Source organism: Sphaeramia orbicularis, chromosome 19 (assembly GCF_902148855.1).
Source record: "Sphaeramia orbicularis chromosome 19, fSphaOr1.1, whole genome shotgun sequence".
Classification (NCBI taxonomy): Eukaryota; Metazoa; Chordata; class Actinopteri; order Kurtiformes; family Apogonidae; genus Sphaeramia; species Sphaeramia orbicularis.
In genome coordinates, this window is record NC_043975.1 from 22,405,300 (window position 1) to 22,426,436 (window position 21,137).

Consider the following 21,137-nt stretch of genomic DNA (forward strand, 5'->3'; position numbering starts at 1 on the left):
TAAGATTATGAGGATGTTTCTCAATTAGATCAGTCCAAAAAAAAAAAAAAAAAAAACACTTGACTTTTTGATTTGTATCTTTTCGTATCTCTCGGATTTTTTACCCATTTGCATTTTACAACCTTTTGACGACATCTTTTAAAATGAAAATGAGCTTTCGTCAACGGAGGTATGGTTCGTTTGTTGAACTTTATCCACTTTAAAAGGTGCTATTTGAAGGACGGGGCAGGTATTACTGGTCTGTATCGCTCCAGTAAGTAAAGGCCTCATTTCAGAGGAAGTACTTCTGAAGATCATTTGCAGTGAACCCGTGGGACCAATCACCCCCCCCGCCCCCCCGCTTGAGGTTCATGTGAATTGTAAATGTGCTGCCAAAATTGGAAACCACTTTACCAAACTGTGGTTAAAGCTGTATTAATTCCCTGGCTTTGCTCTTCCCCAATTACCTTCTTTCATTCCCCCCCTTTACCCCTCCCCCCTCTTTTGCAAGTTCTTAACCTCGTTCTTATTTTCTTTGGTGTGTCGACTATTTTCTCGTTTTATAGTTGGTTTAATTGCCCTTGAATGATTGTATTCTTGAGAAACACTGGTGATCTGGAGTGCATGAATTAAGAGAGTAAAGAGTAAAACAAGGGCTGTTAGAAAATATCGGTTCTGCAATATATCGCGATATTTCATTTCACAATACTGTGTCGATATTAAAAAGTACTGTATCGATATTTTCAGGTATTTATTCGAATGCAGATATGTCGGAGGTTCGTTTTTGGTTTTCTTTATTGTTCTTTGAGTACTTAGAAAAGCGCTATATAAAACCGATGTAGTATTATTATTATTATTATTATTATTATTATTATTATTTTACACTGTTTTATTAAATAATGGTTATTTGAAGTATCCTAAAAGTACTTTTTACTGCCTGAGAGGCAGGTGTTAGTTCCGTTGTTGGGACAAAAATAATGTTATGATATTAGTTATGAACTAATAGAATATGAACATTTGAGCAGGATCTTAAACTGTAATGTATGTAAAACATAATTTAAGTTTGAACACAGGAACATTTTGGGATATAGCATTAGATCCTGTTGTGATTTAAAAAAAAAAAAAAAAAAAAAAAAAAAAAAAGTGTTTAATATTTCTGCATATTTCTGGTGTAATTCAATTCTTCCAGGAAATAATCATTTTTTAACAGTATCATGACATATTGTGATATATCGTCTCGTGATCCTAGTATTGTGATTTGTATAGTATCGCCAGATTCTTGCCAATACACAGCCCTAAGTAAAACTGGTATTAATAATACTGGGTTACAAAAAAATGTTTTTTTGCAAGTTGTCTAGGTTTTTTCAACTGAATTAGGACCATTTTGCACCGCTAAATCCAAAAATGACATCTGTTTTTCTCAATCAGGTCAGGTTTTTTTTGCTAATTTGATTTTTATTTTATTTATTTTTATTTTATCTTATTGAATTTTTATCTTGGTCACCAAGTTTAATACCAAAATAAGAGTGGCAAGCACACTTTATGAAAGTTGTGACTTGATTCCTGTTAGGTACAATGGTGTATTCACCGCAGATGTAGCAGAATACGTCAGGCTTATTTTTGCAAGATCTTCTAGTCGAAGCCATTTCATTCACCTGTAATATTAAAAAAAACACTAATCATAAATTGACAAAAGTAAAATCTTCAGAACTTGTTTATTATAAGAAATATGAAATAATTTTCTATCATATGATGTGAAAATGCCCATAAATGTAAGCAAAAATGTTAAAAAGCCAATATGTAGCATAGTTCAGAAAGTTGACCTGATTGAGCAAAATTAATGTGATTTTTGGATTCAGCACACCAAAATGATCCTAAATCAGCTCAAAAAACTTAAACAATAAATTTGTTGTTGACCAGTGTAATAGACAGGTTTATGTAAGTATGTGGGTGCGTCTATGAAACTGGTCCCTAAAAACAGGACATGGGGCTAAAAATTCAAACCAGATGTAGACTAATGTTATGAAGCAAGTTTGGAAGCACTTTGGGTGTATTTTAAAAATAAATATTTACTGAGATAAAAGAGAAACTATTTTTCAGATAAAACACATTTTCTATTATTTTTATACAACAGTCTGCATGTAACACGGTCAAAAGGACACTAAAGTAATGTGCTACTATTTTTTTTTTTTTTTTAATATCTCTTTATTCTCTCACGGGTACATTTTGGGAATTGAACTAATTATGCGAGGCGGAGTGTTTCACAAAAATGACCGCTGTTACAAAATAATTCACGATTTATATGCGTTTAAATGGGCAGGTTCTGCATGTAACACAAGTGGACACAATGGGTTGCATACAAAACCTGGAATAAGACTGCCAATTCATGAAAACCCCACATGTCTGGGTTAGAAAAACCACTAGGATCCTCAAATTTAACACAGTGTATTTATTTATTGATAGCAGTATATAAGACCATTTCAAGCCATGTTTTCCAGATTAAATGCATTGACACCTAGGTAGCTTTTCTTGGCCCAATTTTGGTCCTATTTTTGGCCCCAGTATTTTATTAAAAAATCATTAATTTTGGGATGGCTCAGAGCACAAGTATAATTTTTTTTTGTTTTTAATTTATCTGAGGTCATCATTAGGTCCATCCTGGGAGGAAATATGTCTAAATTTCTCTTTTATTATTGAGTCTAAAAAGCTGGAAAAGTGCCAGATACCAAAATGAACCCAGTTTCATAGAAGCACTCGTGTGTGTTCAGAAGTGCCCACGAAACTGTGATTGTAAAGAAATATTGGAAAATGCACAGATAATTGAAAATACTTGAGTTCTTTCTTTTGTTAACCAGATCCACAAGGATGCAAAGACCTACTACAGAAGTTTTACTCACAGCAGATGTTCACTCTAAATTGATAATTTCCTTATGAAAAGTACTTGAATGAATCCTCTTGCAGTTGGTGTTCAAACATGAATAATTGATGGCATATTTATGGAGATGAGGTAGAAGAAGTTCCTGAGATTCATGCAGATGTTGCATTGTTTGCATATGATTACAGCTTTGCTTTTCTTCTTTTATCCCTCCTTCGTATTTGCTCTTTAAATCTCGACTGGAGCCTGATTTGGAGTCATAGAGGTCTAATGGTTACCACAGGGTGCTCTGTCACCTTAGTCATTTGGTCTAGACTTTAGAAATTCTCAGTTTGATTTGCAGTAAAATTACAGGTGTGAAACCTCCACAGTACCTTGGGCGAATGAGAAGGGGTGGTCTGTGGTCTGAATCCAGGTCTGTGAATGTTGGAGTGGTGCAAGTGACAGTGAAACTGAAGACGTTTTACTATTTAACTCCACACTCACCTATGGCTGAGTGTGGATTGTGGGGGACGGCATCTCTGCTGAAATCTCGCTCTGTTATGTCGGTGGTGCAAAGTCAGAAATGCTCTTTTCTTCTAAACTGCCCCTCTTTAGATCCATTTATGTTATTGAATTTCTCTGCAGAATGTATTCAGTTTTACTACATAAATGTCATCGCCTGTACTGTATCCAATGGTAAAATAAATCAGTCATTAGGGAATACGACAGGCTTTTTTCATGAAGTATATGTCACAGTAGAGATTGAAATCCAGTAGGATTCCAAATCCTACTAGGACAGATGGTAATTGTAGTTTGTCCTAGGACAAACTAAAATTACTAGTAATTAGTAATCCTACTAGGACAGATTGAAATTTTAGTTTGTCCTAGGACAAACTGAAATCCTACAAGAAATTAGGATCTGAAGATTGGAATTCCTATCTGTCCTAGGAGAATTTACAATCCTACTAGGACAGATTGTAATTCTATTTGGAAGTGGGATCTGAAGATTGGAATTTTGGAATTTCAGTCTGTCCTACGATTTTGCCATCACCATTCCAGCTGAATTATTTTCATATCTTAGATACAGTATATGGCCCTTAGGTCAATACACATTGTAACCAGGATGCCAGCCGTCCTGTCTGGTCCAACCTTATTCAATGGCCGTTTGTAACTGTCATTGGTATGTAAATGAGACACATTTGTATTCAGAAATCGGTAGAATTTGAAAAACGTACCTGTAAACAACCCGTTGCCATGGCAATATACAATTTTATTATTATCTAATTGTTGCCAAGCCATTCAGAAAATGTACGATGTTAAAGTTGGCATTGGCATTTTGCTGCCCCCTGGTCTAGATGGTAGGGTTAAAAGTAAAAGAAACAACAATATTCTTACAAACCATGATTTTATTCAGAATTTACACAGACTTTGAATCTAATATTCTATAGAAACAACAATATTCTTACAAACCATGATTTTATTCAGAATTTACACAGACTTTGAATCTAATATTCTATAGAAACAACAATATTCTTACAAACCATGATTTTATTCAGAATTTACACAGACTTTGAATCTAATATTCTATAGAAACAACAATATTCTTACAAACCATGATTTTATTCAGAATTTACACAGACTTTGAATCTAATATTCTATAGCTAAGCTTCAAAGACTTTTTCTGAGACTTAAATGTGCTGCATACTACTCACTAGTTAAGTGACAATAACCTTAGTCTATAGTACTAACTTCAAAATTTCAAACAAGTAATACTATAGAGGTTTTGTCAGTTGTTTTTTTCTAATACTTAAAGGTGCTACATACTACTCAATAGTGACAATGAACTTAGTCTATAGCTAACTTCAAAATTTCAAACAAGTAATACTACAGAGGTTTTGTCAGTTATTTTTCTAATACTTAAATGTGCTACATACTACTCAATAGTGACACTAACGTTAGTCTACAGCTAACTTCAAAATTTCAAACAAGTAATACTACAAAGGTTTTTCCTTACACTGATATAGATATGAAAGATATGAAAATAATTCAGCTGGAATAGTGATGGCAAAATTGTATGCTTACCTATGCTGAAATTGACTGGAATTTTGGCTGTGAAATGATTCAGTCTATTTTCCATACATTTTGATATAATCTGACATTCTCCTAATAGAATTCGAGATTGTCCTGACAGAATTCTTATATTTTTTGCCGTATTTTTCCAATCTTCAGATCCCACTTCCAAATAGAATTACAATCTGTCCTAGTAGGATTGCAAATTCTCCTAGGACAGATTAGAATTCCAATCTTCAGATCCTAATTTCTTGTAGGATTTCAGTTTGTCCTAGGACAAACTAAAATTTCAATCTTTCCTAGTAGGATTAGGAATCCTACTGGATTTCAATCTCTACTGTGACATATATAAACCAGGGGTGTCAAACTCATTTTCTTTCAGGGGCCACTTTCAGCCCAATTTGATCTCCAGTGGGCCGGACCAGTAAAATAATGTCAGATTAGCCTATAAATAATGACAACTCCAGATTTTTTTGGTGCAAAAAATAACATTAGATCAGAGGTGTCAAACATGCGGCCCGGGGGCCAAATCCGGACCGCCAAAGGGTCCAGTCTGGCCCCTGGGATGAATTTATAAAATGCAAAAATTACACTGAAAATATTAATCATTTTAGTTCAGGTTCCACATACAGACCAATTTAACCTCCAGTGTGTCGGATCAGTAAAATACTATCATAATAACCTATAAATACTCACAACTCCCCATTTTTCTCTTTGTAAATATAAACATTTTCATGTCATTTTACTGTATTTCCACTAAAACAAACTATCATTTCACAAAAATGCGAAACCCCAGAAAAATGATGAACATTTCGAGATGTCTGAAGTGCAAGTTTACCAATATTCTGCCTGTTATTGAATGTTTTGTGTGTTTGTAGATCCACTGTGATCTGTAAATTATAATTTACATGTGTAGATGATAAACTGAGACAGAATATTGTTAAAATTGCTCTTAGTTTTCTAAAGAAATTTCAGTTTTTTTCATGTTATTCACATTGTTTTAAAGGATAGTTGGTAGATGTAAACCTTTTCATCACATAATTGTACTTTTTCACTCTAAAACGTAGAGGAAGTTTGGAGTTGACATTATTTATATATATTATTATATTATTATTTTACTGGTCCGGCCCACTGCAGATCAAATTTGGCTTAATGTGGCCCCTGAACTAAAATGAGTTTGACAGCCCTGCATTAGATGATGGAACTATTTCTATCTAAAACAAAAAAGATGTGAATAACTGGAAAAAACTGAAATTTCTGAAGAAAACAAGTTCAATTTTACCAATATTATGCCTCAACTTATGATTTCTACATTTGCATTACAGATCACATTTACCAAGACACAAAGGCAGAATATTGTTGAAATCGCACTTATTTTTCTTTAGACATTCCAGGTTGTTCATATTTGTTCAGGTTATTGACATTTTATTGTTAAAGGATATCAGAATTTAATATTCTTTGCAATAAATCAAAGATAAAAAAGTGGTGTTGCTCTCGGGCGGGCTGATAGGGCTAAAGGGGTTAAAAATCAATCTCATCCACTTTTAATCGATAATGCAAAATTAAAATCAATCCAAACTTGATCAAATAGCTTTTTTTTACCCAGCCCTAGTCATGAAACAAAAGAAGTTTAAAATTTTTAGTCGAAATGCCATTAGAAACAAAAATATGTGTCAACAAAAGGATAAGAATGAGTTTCAAGTGCATCTGTTCTCTCCTGGTGGTGCTGCCATTATAATAATACGGTGTTTCCCATCAGTACTGGGAATGACTGTGCTTCCCAGCCATAGTCTATTTTGCTCCACCACAGTCTGATAATGAACCAAAAATAATGTGGCTCACTATGCCATGATTTTTTTTTGGAACATACTTGGAGCATGCTGTTCACAATCGGTAATGAATATGAAAGTATCCGGTGCATTCATGCATGTGTGCAAACTAAGACTGGTTCGTTCGGGGTTTTTGTTCCTTGTGGGATGTAGCAAATGATCATAACACGGCCATCAACTACAAATTGTGACATCATTCTTTTTTTCTTTTGTCACGTTGACAGCGTGACATTCACTTTGGCATTTCACTTTCCTCACTCTCCTCCGTGGTTCTCTCTTTCTCACTTCATTCGTCGTAACATTGCCTCAGAAAAAAAGCGGCGCATATTACCTTTCTCGTTTTAGAAGGGTAGGGGGGTAATATGGTATTTCACAGAGAGCATACACCGATGTCTCATTTTTAGCATTAATGTTGCTAAGGTAGTGAGTGTATTTCATTCAGTTTATTGTGTAGTTTAGTCCACTTCAACCCGCAGTTACACTTTGGGTAATGACTTCTGCCGCTGTGGTAGTGCACTTGTGACATGTTACGTGGTTTTGTCTTAAAACTGAAATTCTAACCCACATATATTTTTCATATACCACCATTTAGTTGAAATATATATAAAACGAGTGGTGCCAGGCACAACAAGCCCCGCGCCTTGCATATATTGTAGCTTGTTTTGGCATCGATCCGGCTGATGTCATCATGTCTATACATGTGCTGATGTCAGCATATCAGTTGCCTCTGTATATGTGCCAAGTTTGAAGTAAATTGAAACAAAATTGATGTTTTTATAGACATTTGAAATTTCACCCATTCTAAGTAAATGGGTGTAAAATAAGATTTAAAAATTCATAAAAAATAAAAACTTTGACCTACTTTTCCCAAAATGTAATCACATCTATTCTGGGTCACTGGCAATCTATAAACCCAATTTGGTATGAATGCAACCAATAGTTTTACTGTTACAGACATGTGAAATTTCACCCATTATAAGTAAATGGGGAAAAAAAAAAAAAGAGATTTGAAAAATTCATTAAAAAAAACTTAACTTTGGCCTACCGTTCCTAAAATGTAATCAGTTTTATTCTGGATCACTGGCAATCTAAAAGCCCAATTTAGTATGAATTCAACCAATAGTTTTGCTGCTAAAGTGTTAACAAACAAACAAACCGAACCAAAAACAATACCCCTAGAAACTAGAAATAACTAAAAATACAAAGCTAAAATGTTTGACCACAAGAAAAATAGTTGAATGCTTATTTCTGTAATCTTATAAAGTTTCATTATGCATATTTACAGTTGGTTTTCATAATAAAAATGTTTATTTTTTTTGTTGCTTTTACATGCTTTTTTAACACAATTTTTTCGTAAAAAATAGAAACTTTGACCTACATTTCCCAAAATGCAATGAACTCTATTCTAAGTCACTGGCAATCTATAAACTAAATTTGGTATGAATTCAACCAATAGTTTTGCTGCTACAGACATGTGAAATTTCTCCCATTATAAGTAAATGGTGATTTTTTTTTTTTTTTAATTCATAAAAAATGTAAACTTTGACCTACATTTCCCAAAATGCAATGAACTCTATTCTAAGTCACTGGCAATCTATAAACTAAATTTGGTATGAATTCAGCCAATAGTTTTGCTGCTATCAACATAGGAAATTTCACCCATTATAAGTAAATGGTGAAAAAATATATTTTAAAAATTCATAAAAAATTGAAACTTTGACCTACTTTTCCTAAAATGGAATGACATCTATTCTACATTGCTGGCAATCTATAAACCCAGTTTGGTATGAATTGAACCAATAGTTTTGCTGCTGCAGACATTTGAAATTTCTCCCATTATAAGTAAATGGTAATTTTTTTTTTTTTTTTTTTTTTCAATTCATAAAAAATTTAAATTTTGACCTACATTTCCCAAAATGTAATGAACTCTATTCTAAGTCACTGGCAATCTATAAACTAAATTTGGTATGAATTCAACCAATAGTTTTGCTGCTATAGACATTAGAAATTTCACCCATTATAAGTAAATGGTGAAAAAATATATTTTAAAAATTCATAAAAAATGTAAACTTTGACCTACTTTTCCCAAAATGGAATGACGTCTATTCTATGTTGCTGGCAATGTATAAACCCAGTTTGGTATGAATTCAACCAATAGTTTTGCTGCTGCAGACATTTGAAATTTCGGCCATTATAAATGGGAAAAAATATCTACATATATTAAAAAAAAAAAAAATCATAAAACATTTTAACTTTGACCTACTTTCCCCAAATTATAATCACATTTATTCAGGGTCACTGGCAATCTATAAGCCCAATTAGGTATGAATTTAACTAATAGTTTTGCTGATAGAGTATTAACAACCAAACAAACAATGAAACAAGCAAACAAATAAACCAAAACTAACACCCCTGTCCTCCCCTTTGGGGGGGGGGGGGGTAAAAATATGTCTTTTCATTCAGGTAGCCGTGTCTACCCACAGAACTGACATGTTGGCCATCTACGAGCCAGTCAATGTCAGAAACAGACAGAGACAGAAAAAAAAATAGCTCTTTATTTTCTCTAAAACTCTAACATCCTTCAGCAGTTGTGTTTCTGTGGATATATGTTGTGTATATCACCCCAACTAAAAAGATGAAGGATACAAAACATGCTCGGTGCAGTTATAAATGTTTCATTGGTGAAACTGCGTGTTGTGCGAGTCATGTCTTAATGATGATGACCCACTTGTACAACTGAATACTGTGCACAGTTTCCTCCCGAATAGGAACGAACATTAAATGTAGTTTGTGTGAGAAATAGTTTCTATGTATGAACTCTGCTTTTAACTTACACAGGCTTTCCAAACAGCCCACACGATGCAAAGGCCTTTAAAAAAAAAAAAAAACATCTACGCTGACTCTGCCCTATTGATACTTAAAGAGAGTGTCCCATTTTTTCTTCTCCCTCCAGTTCCTTTTTTTTTTTTTTTTTTTTTTTTGTCCATGTGCGTAAAACCACACAGGACACTTTGAAACAGTTCATGTAAGGAGAGGATCCCTGTAGTGAAAGACAGCAATTTGATGGCAGTCTTTTGCAAACCAACTCTGCGATTGGACCCGGGAGGCCATCTTTAGTTTTCAATAAAAAAAAAAAAAAAGCCAAACTGTGGTAAGCCAAAAAAATCTGTACTTGATGTGAAACCAAGACATTGCATGGCTTCTGTAACCTCTGAAGTCTTACCAACATTTGCATTGAAGACATCTTTTTTTTTTTTTTCTTTTCTTCTTTCCTTGACGCTTTCCAAAAAGACAAGTAACTTTTACGTCAGCCAAACATAGCTTTTGTTTTTTATTATTACTGCACTGTGTGTGTGCAAAGTGTGTCTCTTTTGTAAAGAGCTAGTTGGATATGGCAGACAGGAGCAGTCTTAATAAAAATAGGAATGATGGGATCAATAAAGCTGGATTGCTACCATGAGGAGAGTTGGCAGAGTGCTTCATTGGCGAGGACTTTAACAGAGAAACGAAGCTAAGTAGAGACCTGCTTTACAACCCAAGCTGTTCCAATTACTTCCTGATAAACTAACGCTTCAGACTTGACCATAGACGACACCGTTAAGACGAATACTAAAACACTTGCCACTGTGCAATGTGGCAAAGAGTGACAATTATTTTTTAAGATGATTCAGACAATTCATAGTATTTAATTTAATGTTGTAGGGGCTTCTCTTAGCAGGATTGTTTCCTTATTATCTGCATGGCCGGGCCTAATGCAATGCAATCACTCTGGCTGACAGTGTAAATTAAAAACTGTAGTGCATGCATTATGCATAAGGAACAAGGAAAATTAGGTGTTTTATTTTCAACCTGGAATGTGTATGTTAACTCTGTAGCTGGGAGATGGAGAAAATGTTTCTGACTCTATTTAAAGAGGTTTTTTTTTTTTTGTTTGTTTTTTTTTTGTTCTTTTACAAGGGTTATATGTAGTATTGATATTGTAAAGTGGCAACAGCGGGGGGAAGTCGTGTACGAACACACATTTACACTACAAAAACCACCAACAAATCAACCTTATGTATCAACTGAATAAATAAATAAATAAATAAATCACAGGTGTCAAACAAGCGGCCCGGGGGCCAAATCCGGCCCGCCAAACGGTCCAGTCTGGCCCCTGGGATGAATTTGTGAGATGCAAAAATTACACTAAAATATTAACAATCCTTTTATTCCAGGTTCCACATTCAGACCAATTCAATCTCAAGTGGGCAGGACCAGTAAAGTACGACCATAATAACATATAAATAATGACAAATCCAAATGTTTCTCTTTGTAAATGTAAATATTTTCATGTATTTACACTAAAACAAAGTATAATTTCACAAAAATACGAATAACCTGAGCAAATATGAACAACCCGAAATGTCTTAAGAGAAGTAAGTACAATTTTAACAATTTTCTGTCTGATATTAAATGTTCTGTGTGTTTGTAGATCCACTGTGATCTGTAAGTTCTAATGTACATGTGGAAATGATAAACTGAGGCAGGATAGTGTTAAAATTACACTTATTTTTTTCAGTTTGCTCATGTTATTCACATCTTTTGAAAGGATAGTTTGTAGACGTAAACCTTTTCATAATGTAAATTTACTTTTTTCGCTCTAAAACAGAGAAAAGTTTGGAGTTGACAATATTTCTATATTATTATGTTATTATTTTACTGGTTCGGCCCATTTCAGATCAAATTTAGCTGAATGTGGCCCCTGAACTAACATGAGTTTGACACCCCTGAAGTAAATAAATAAATAAATAAATAAATTCTATGCTTACAGTAATTTCCACACGCTGTGAACCCGCAGCTCAAAAATGATGCGTCTAATTTATGTTTTCTGGGCTCACGATCAATCCAGCTGTCGAAGAAGGAAATAGAGCTGCTGCACGTAATCTTAGCACATTGGGGGGGGGGGGCAATAGTCTGGAAAGTACGGTACATCTGTATTATGGTATATAGGGATGGGAATCGAGAACCGGTTCTTTTTTGAGAACCGGTTCCCAGTAGCAATTCCTTGGAATCGTTTGCCTGCCTGCTTATAAATCCTGCCTTCGTTGCACATGCGTGATGATGTCACACGTACGCTGCGTTGTTTTGGTTTAGAATGTAGCCAACATTACATCGAGGCAGAAACTCTCCAACGCTAAAAGACAACACTAGGGTCACTTGTAACATTTGCAAAGCTTCCATTTCTTCAAAAAGGGGAAAACCCTCCAATACGCTCAAACATTTGTCCACACAGCATGTAATTAATTTGCAGGAACGTCACGTGTTTGATACGATCTAGTTGTAGAACAAACACCAGGGCGTCATCTGAGCCCAGTTCAGGGGGGGGGCACACATGTTGTCACTCCAAAAATGTTCACACGAGGGTAAAAAATCAGCCTAAAAGGGCACATGTCACCCCCTTACTCAGTGAGTTACAGGGGTTGGACAAAATAATGGAAACACCTTCACCTCAAGATGATAATGCCCCAATCCATACAGCTAGAATTGTTAAAGAATGGCATGAGGAACATTCTAATGAAGTTGAGCATCTCGTATGGCCGGCACAGTCCCCAGACCTCAACATTATTGAGCATTTATGGTCAGTTTTAGAGATTCAAGTAAGACGTCGATTTCCACCGCCATCGTCTCTAAAAGAGTTGGAGGGTATTCTAACTGAAGAATGGCTTAAAATTCCTTTGGAAACAATTCACAAGTTGTATGAATCAATACCTCAGAGAATTGAGGCTGTAATTGCCGCAAAAGGCGGACCTACACCATGTTAAATTATATTTTGTTGATTTTTTAAGGTGTTTCCATTATTTTGTCCAACCCCTGTACACTGGCTACCCATAGCTGCCCGCATCAAATTCAAATCTTTAATCCTAGCCTACAAAATTCTCAGTGGGTCTGCTCCTACCTACTTAGGTGCACTGATAAAAGCTTATGTTGCCCCACGACCACTCCGCTCATCTGGGGAACGTAGTCTGTTGGTCCCCAGACCTTGCACAAGACAATCCAGGCTCTTTTCATGGGTCGTTCCACATTGGTGGAACGCTCTACCAAGTGCTACAAGAACAGAGGCATCCCTGCCTATCTTCAAGAAGCTCCTGAAGACCCAGCTCTTCCGAGAGCACCTCCTATCCTAACACTTTCAAACATTCCATCTTAAATATTCTAATAGGGTTTTTCCCAGGATTATCACAGATTCTTCCAGGATTATTTCTAGACCTGCTGCGGTGGTCCTGCCTCTTCCCTGCCCTCATCATCACCACTCACTTATCCTCAGCTGCCTCCATGTGTCTCCCCCTACTCCCCCCTTCTCCCCCAGTCTCTATCTCTATCGCTCTCTCTTTTTCTCTTTCTTTATCCTCACTCTTTAACCCCAACTGGTCAAGGCAGACGGCCATCCTCCAGGAGTCTGGGTCTGCTCCAGGTTTCTGCTGTTAAAGGGAAGTTTTTCCTCACCACTGTCACCAGTCACAAGTGTTTGCTCCTGGAGGATTCTGTTGGGTTTCTGTAAATTGGCTTAGAGTCTGGTTTTTGACCAACTCTATATATAAAGTGCCATGAGATAACTTTTTTTGTGATCTGGCGCTATATAAATAAAATTTGATTGATTGAGTGATTTAACTGGTTTTCCCCTGTAAGTCGCTTTGGAAAAAAGCGTCTGCCAAATGCATAAACATAAACATAAACTAGAAAAGCACTCGGAGAGTGCAGACCTCCGCCAAGCGCAAAAATTCCCCACATAATCGGTGATACAAATCCTACATTTATTTTTACCTCCGCCAAGGAGGTTATGTTTTTGCCAGGGTTTGTTTGTTTGTTTGTTTGTCTGTCCGTTAGTGTGCAACATAACTCAAAAACTTATGGACAGATTTTGATGAAATTTTCAGGGTTTGTTGGAAATGGGATAAGGAAGAAATGATTAAATTTTGGTGTTGATCGGGGGTGGGGGGGCCCACGGGGGGGGCGCAGACCAGAAAATTTCATCAAAATCTGTCCGTAACTTTTTGAGTTATGTTGCACACTAACGGACAGACAAACAAACAAACAGACAGACAAACAAACCCTGGCAAAAACATAACCTCCTTGGCGTGGGGGGGCCCACGGGGGGGGGCCACTGATCAGCCTTGGCGGAGGTCTGCGCTCTCCGAGTGCTTCTAGTTTTCAATAAAATCCGCCTTCTGGATCAGATCCGGATCAGCCTTTAAATGTGATAGAGGACCCCATTGTCAATTCCTGAGTGAAATTTCATGAGTTTTGGTCAATAATTAAGCGAGATATTGGGAAACAAAAATTTTGGCCCCATTTACCACAATGTTAACAAAAATTTCAAAGTGATCCAGAATCCAGGATTTCTTCCGGATCACCCCCAAAGGTTAATCATTTCTTCCTTATCCCATTTCCAACAAACCCTGAAAATTTCATCAAAATCTGTCCATAACTTTTTGAGTTATGTTGCACACTAACGGACAGACAAACAGACAGACAGACAAACAAACCCTGGCAAAAACATAACCTCCTTGGCTGAGGTAAAAATGCGTTCTCTGCATCTCGTTTCGTCATTTCGATGTCTCCTAACCACTTCCATGTGTGCGCGATTACGCATTTAACCTGTTTGCACCTCCTTTTCAGACGTGTTAAATATAGACGCAGTTTCTATGAGCAAAATTGCTTTCAGGTTTAATAAATCCCTTTGCGTGTGCTAAATTAATGTTACATTTCCTCCTACCAGCACATGCACAATTGCGTGTAAAGTCCCCATATTGCATATTCATTTTGGCAAACATGCTAACTGGATGCAGACGCTCTATTTTGCACCTTTGACAGATGCAACCCTGTTAGTAAATCCTTTTGTACATTTTTTTTTTTTATGTGTGTAATGAGTTTGCACACGTTTTAATACAAACCTTTAGTAGATCCGGCCCATTATGCACTTCTGTTTTTTTTTTTTACATTTAGTAAATATCGGTAAAATTTTGCGCAGATGTCCAATGGAAAAGCGACTACTGTAATAATAAATGTAGTTGGTTTTTTTTTTTCCCCTCAATACTTAAAAGTAGAAAAACTCATCGCCTTTCTATAAGATATTTCTCCTTATAGATCATGTGTTACTTCAGTAGGTTGACATCAGCACGGCCCCAATTTGGAGAAGTAAACTGATGTGGACAGGGGAACAGCAGCGAAATGTATTTAATTCAGCTAAGAGAAATCAATATCGGTTTAAGTGTACGCTATATTTAGAATATTTCCACCACTTTACCTTGGCAATAGACCGTTTTCCAAATGAGAAGTGAAGCACCGAGGCGTTCTTAAAAGACTCTTGACAAAAACAATCATTTTATGTCACAGAACACAAGCATTTTTAACTCGGATAACTGTATTCTGCAGGCCTCATAATTTAAAAGTTGAAATATTATTGAGGGGAATTATTTTTGCGTCATTGTATGGATTCAGTCCAGCAGCCTAAATGCACAGGATAGTAATGTGTAGAAATATGTCTATATTTCTGGAAAAAAAAAAAAAAAAAAACACACTAAGGATACTGGGCCACAAATAAAGGGTAGTGAAGCTGCTGTAAAATATTTTTTCAGTACTCGTCTCAGAGTTTTGCAGATGTTCTCCTCCCTCCCTCCCTCCCTCCCTTTTTTTTTTTTTTTAACATACAATTCCGCTTGTCGTCTTCTTCATCTTCTCTCTCTTTTCTCTTCCTCTTCTTTGTCTTTCAAATTTAAAACCAAAAACAGCAAAACCTACTTTTCAACAGCTGAAAATTGAAAACAACAAAAAAAAAACACCTTATTTCGAGCTGTGAGTAGATCCTGAACACGTACTCATCTCAGGGTTTTGCAGATGTTCTCCTCCCTCCCTGTTTTTTTTTTTTTTTTTTTTTTTTTTTACATCCAATTACTTTTGTCTCCATCTTCTTCATCTTTTGTTTATTTATTTATTTCCAATTTAAAAACCAAAAACAGCAAAGAAATACAGAGAAAAAAACATTTGAAAAGGAATCTTCTTTCTTTTCTTTGCCTTTGTCTCCGTATTTTTCTTTGTCTTCATCTCCATCTTCTTGTTCTTCATCTTTTCCTTTTTTGTCTATTTTGTCTTTTTCACCTTTCACGTTTTGTCGTCTTCTTGTTCCTCCGTCTTTTTGTTCATCTTCTTCCTCTTCATCTTCTGATTATTCTTCATCTTCGTCTTGAATCTGAACTCATTCTTAGTCCAAGGAACAAAACCTTCTGAATCTTAACCACATTTTTAAAGTTCATACGATCCTATACTGTGATAGTGGGAGGGCTGATTATTCCAAATGGATGCTAATGTATCAGATCCGGTTCACACTAGCTCAGGTTTGTGGGACTGACTGGGACAGCGTGTCATCTGATGTAATTTGTCATTGCAGCTGAACAAAGATAACATATCCAGAACACAGCTCATCTCTCAGTTCTCTCACTTTTCAATAGCTGAAAATTGGAAAAAAAAAAAGAAAAAAAAAAAAACCCACCTTATTTCCATCTGTCAGCAGATCCTAAACACGAACTCATCTCAGGGTTTTGCAGATGCCCCCCCCCCACCCCTTCTGTCTTTCCTCAACATGCATATCCCCTCAGTCTTTCCGACTTTCACATGTTCTTATTTCTTTTTTTGACTGGCTCACAATTCATGGGAGATGATAGTTGTGATGCAGGGGCTGAGCTCATTGTTTTTTTTTTTGTTTTTTTTTTTTTTTTAGTTTTGACTGAGTTTGAGTTTTGCAGAAAGCTGACAAGATGAAATCTGCATTTTTTTAATTTTTTTTTTGTATGCAGTTCAGCTCATCATTTTCAGTTTTTTTTTTTTCCACCTTCTCAGACTTTAATGCTTCTTCCTCATCTTCAATTACATCCTTTTTTTTTTTTTCAAATTTTCCATCCTGATTGCCACTCCCTCTCTTTCTTACTTTCAGCTAATAGAAATATAATGGAATGACACTGAACAAAAATATAAATGCAACACTTTTGTTTTTGCTCCCATTTTTCATGAGCTGAACTGAATGATCTAAAACTTTTTCTATGTACACAAAAGGCCTATTTTGCTCAAATATTGTTCTTAAATTTGTCCAAATCTGTGTTAGTGAGCACTTCTCTTTTGTCCTTTGCTGAGATAATCCATCCACCTCACTGATGCTGATTAGACAGCGTGATTATTGCACAGGTGTGCCTTAGGCTGGCCACAATAAAAGGCCACTCTAAAATGTGCAGTTTTACTGTATTGGGTGGTCCAGGGGGGTCGGAAAACCAGTCAGTATTTGGTGTGACCACCATTTTCCTCACGCAGTCTTCTTCATGAATTCTCTGAAACACCTTTTGAGATGGTTTATGGTAGAAAAATGAACTTTCAATTCACAGGCAAAAGCTCTGGTGGACATTCCTGAAGTCACCACGCCAATTGCATATTCCCTCAAAACTCGTGACATCTGTGGTATTGTGCTGTGTGATAAAACTGCACATTTTAGAGTGGCTTTTTATTGTGGCCAGCCTAAGGCGCACCTGTGCAATAATCAGCATCTTGATATGCCACACCTGTGAGGTGGATGGATTATCTCAGCAAAGGAGAAGTGCTCACTAACACAAATTTAGACAGATTTGTGAACAATATTTGAGAGAAATGAACCTTGTGTGTACACAGAAAAAAGTTTTAGATCTTTGAGTTCAGCTCATGAAAAATGGGAGCAAAAACAAAAGTGTTGCATTTATATTTTTGTTCAGTGTATAAGATAATAGTAGTTCAACAAAAAGGCACCTCATAGATCTGTCAGTCAAAAGGCATTGATAAAACTGGATTTAACTCGTACTGCCGCTAGCGACTAATTTTCTTTCTTTTTTTTTTTTTTTAAATCAAACTTTTTTTAAAAAATATTTTATTTGAAAACAAGTGATATTTGACAAATGAAAAACAACCAAAGCGCAAAGTAAAAATCAGACACTCACATACCGCAACTGTTACAAATACAAGACAGTACAACACACTTGTTAACAGACCTAGACAGACAACAGAGAAAACAGACAACAGATTTAGATATTTGTTGATAATTCAAATGACTAATTTTCTAACAATTAATGTTTTGACAAATTTTTTGATTAGTCGACTAATCTAAATGACTAATTTAAAAAAAATCCAAAAAAAATCATGTGTTTGTTATTTTGTTGTGTCCATTTTATTTTGAATACAACTCAAGGGCCAAAACATAAAATGTCACCTGTACGATGACAGATGTAAACAATATAAATAACTTAAATATTATAAAACAAATAATTACAAAATAGGATGTTTTTGATGTAAGCGCAGCGGCTGGGGGAGGGAGGGGATGAACGGGTGTGCACAGATCTGCAGACCGGGGTGGGGTGAACCGTAAGAGCAGGGTAATGAAACTTAACCCTTAGGGGTCTGAGCCTATTTTGGCCATTTTTGGGTACTTTTAATTTTGTCTCTATATACTAGAGCTGCAACCGATTAATCGACTAGGTGCAAAAAGTCCCGATTTAATTAATCGACTCGAATTGATTAAACGGAGATATTCTATTGCAGTTTTCCTGAATTGAAGCTTCTTTGTGCATCACAATAAGCGTCCGTGTGAAACGCAACAGTGGAACCAATGTTTAACAGCAGAGAAATGAAGGAAACAAAGCTTTGATTCAGGAGAATTGTGGTTGAATGATTTTTTTGGATCACTTTTGAGTCGATTAATCAGTTGCAGCTCTATTATATACTAAATAAAGAAATGTTAACTATACCCATGTTTGGTATCTTTTTTTTTCAGCACAACTTCATCTATATCATCTGCCTATTATTATTTTTTACTTTAACCTACTATATCAACAGAAAAGGACAAAAAAACACACAAAAAATATAAAATCTGATTTGAAAATGTATATAATTTATTGCATAAATAACACAAAGATACTTAACGAACCTTTTCAAAGACTTTAAAAGTGAATATTATTTCCAAATATTAGGTATATGAAGTCAAAATTATAATAAATTAAAACTATACTCAAATATTTGACATAAAGGCATAACTTTACATAGGCGTCTCTCTCTCTCTCTCTCTCTCACCAATGCAGCATGGATTCCCCAGGTGTTGCATCTAATAATAAATAGGCGGTTAATTTTTTTTTTTTTTTTTTTTTTTTTTATATTTTATTGGTGATAGTCAACAAGACAATGTGGACAGAAAAACAACAACACATAAACAAAAGGAAACTCAAACAAATAAACAAAAAAAAACAACAACAATGACGGAGTATTGACAAACAACGTCATATTACAATGAAAAAGATGAGAAATGTAAATAGCAATATGATGATAATAATGATAACATGATGATAATGGTAACAATAAAAATATTACTTTCTAATCCAAAAAAAAGAAGAAAAAAAAAAAAAAAAAAGCAAGGGGGGGGGGGGGGGGGGGGGGGGGCTTGGTTGAAGAGAGAAAGAGGGGAGAGAAAGGGGGAGAAAGAAGTGTAGGTGGGAATGAAGGGAAGCGGGGATCCTGGTTTGTCTGTATGTGGAGGTAGAGAGAAAGAATTAAGTTAATGTGGATGATGTAAATTAAAAAATGTTTGTTATGGGTTGGATGTGGTCTGATATGTGATCCTGTACGTGTAGGCGGTTCATAGTAAAATGACTAGTCGACTAAAAAAAATTGCCATCGACTAATTTTCACAATCGATTACGTTGACTAATCGCAGCAGCACTATATTTAACAACGATTTTAACTCTTGAATATAGCCTTACATTAAACCGAAATGCTCCAAAAATGTGTCTAAATGAGGCAGACGTTGCTTAGTGTTGCTATTTCAGTCTTCATAACCGCTCAATTCCGCAGCATTTTCAATATCCACAACTCCAGTTTTTTGTTTTTATTTCCTCCACAAATCAACAAACAATCAATCAAACAGTCTCAACCTCATCCCGTAATGGTTTCGGATGCAGGGCTGTTTAAGAAACTCTTTCTTTTGCCATCTGCAATCAGGCAAAACAATAAGGAAGCCATTAATCCTATCACAACACTGCAGCGCACACTTAACCCTCAGTTGATTTTAGCTTTATTTCTTCTAACATCATTTTGGTATCCAGAGTCGAACTGAAAAAACAAGTTTTTTGAGTAAATGTGGTTGATTCTTGGATGTTTGAGTGCTATTGTATCGTCTGTGTTGTGCTTGTCATTTGTTGATGTTGGCCAGCTTTTTTTTTTTTTTCAGTCTGACGGCAGTCTCGACACTGATTTCTATGTAGAGGACATTCTGTGAAAATCCTTTTGCTCTATCCTCAATGCCTGCTTTTCACCCTCCTACAGAAGCAACAGTGTGCCACACAAACTAATGTTAGCTTAGAAATGGATTTGCCATTGTCAGCAAAGGACAGCACCACAAATGTCACATCAGGACTCAGACTCAGTATTTGGACAGTTTGTAGCTTTGGCTCTGTACTCCACCACAGCGGATCTGAAGGGAAACAGTCAATATGGGATAGAAGAGTGAACTTACAAAAATATTGCATTAACTTTTGAGGAATTACAACCATTTTAAATGCAGTCTCTCCATTTTTAGTGCATCAAAAGACCTACTTTGTTTGGTCCGTTTCCCCGGAAAGTTCAGACTTGTTTTTAGGTGTGAATACAAACACGTGAACTCTGATTCAAATCAAACAAACGGACCGAGACCACCTAGAAGAGGTAGTCTCAATCTGCTTCCAAACGGATTCTTAGCCGGTTCACTTCTGGTGTGTCCCTATAAGAGAGTCCAACATACAACACTTTTAAAACTCACTTTAAACAGTGGGTTCTAGAAAACCAGAGATCACTCATTTTAATTGACAACACACCTAGACTACTATGATGTCTTTGTGCATGTACACCCATTACCAGGATTTATTTCATTGTTTTACATTAAATCTATTATCATTTTTTAAACATAGAAAATGAAAGTGATATATTACAACATGGGTGGAACACAATAATAGAAAGTTTGAGTCATATATTTAAAAAAAGGGGGAAAAAAAGTAGGAAGTCTGACTCTACCTTCACTGTGGACATACTCCTAAAGAAAACCAATAACGGTCTAAAACAGGGGTGTCAAACGCATTTTCGTTCAGGGGCCACATTCAGCCCGATTTGATCTCAAGTGGGCCGGACCAGTAAAATACTAACAGTGAAAAAAGTAAAATTCTGTTATGATCAGGTTTACATCTGCAAAGTTTCCTTAAAAATCTGAATAACGTGAACAACTTCAATTGTCTTAAGAAAAACACGCAATTTTAACAATATTATACCTCGGTTTATCAGGTTTTCATTTACACATGTGTGTTACAATCGCACAAAACATTTAGTAACAAGCA

The 21,137-nt window shown here is 35.7% G+C and overlaps 1 protein-coding gene across 4 annotated transcripts in view; it reads left to right on the forward strand.

Annotated features, from left to right (window-relative positions):
- Window positions 1-21,137, forward strand: part of sdk2b (sidekick cell adhesion molecule 2b) — a 922,804-nt gene that overhangs the window by 241,878 nt on the left and 659,789 nt on the right. The window lies entirely within an intron of this gene.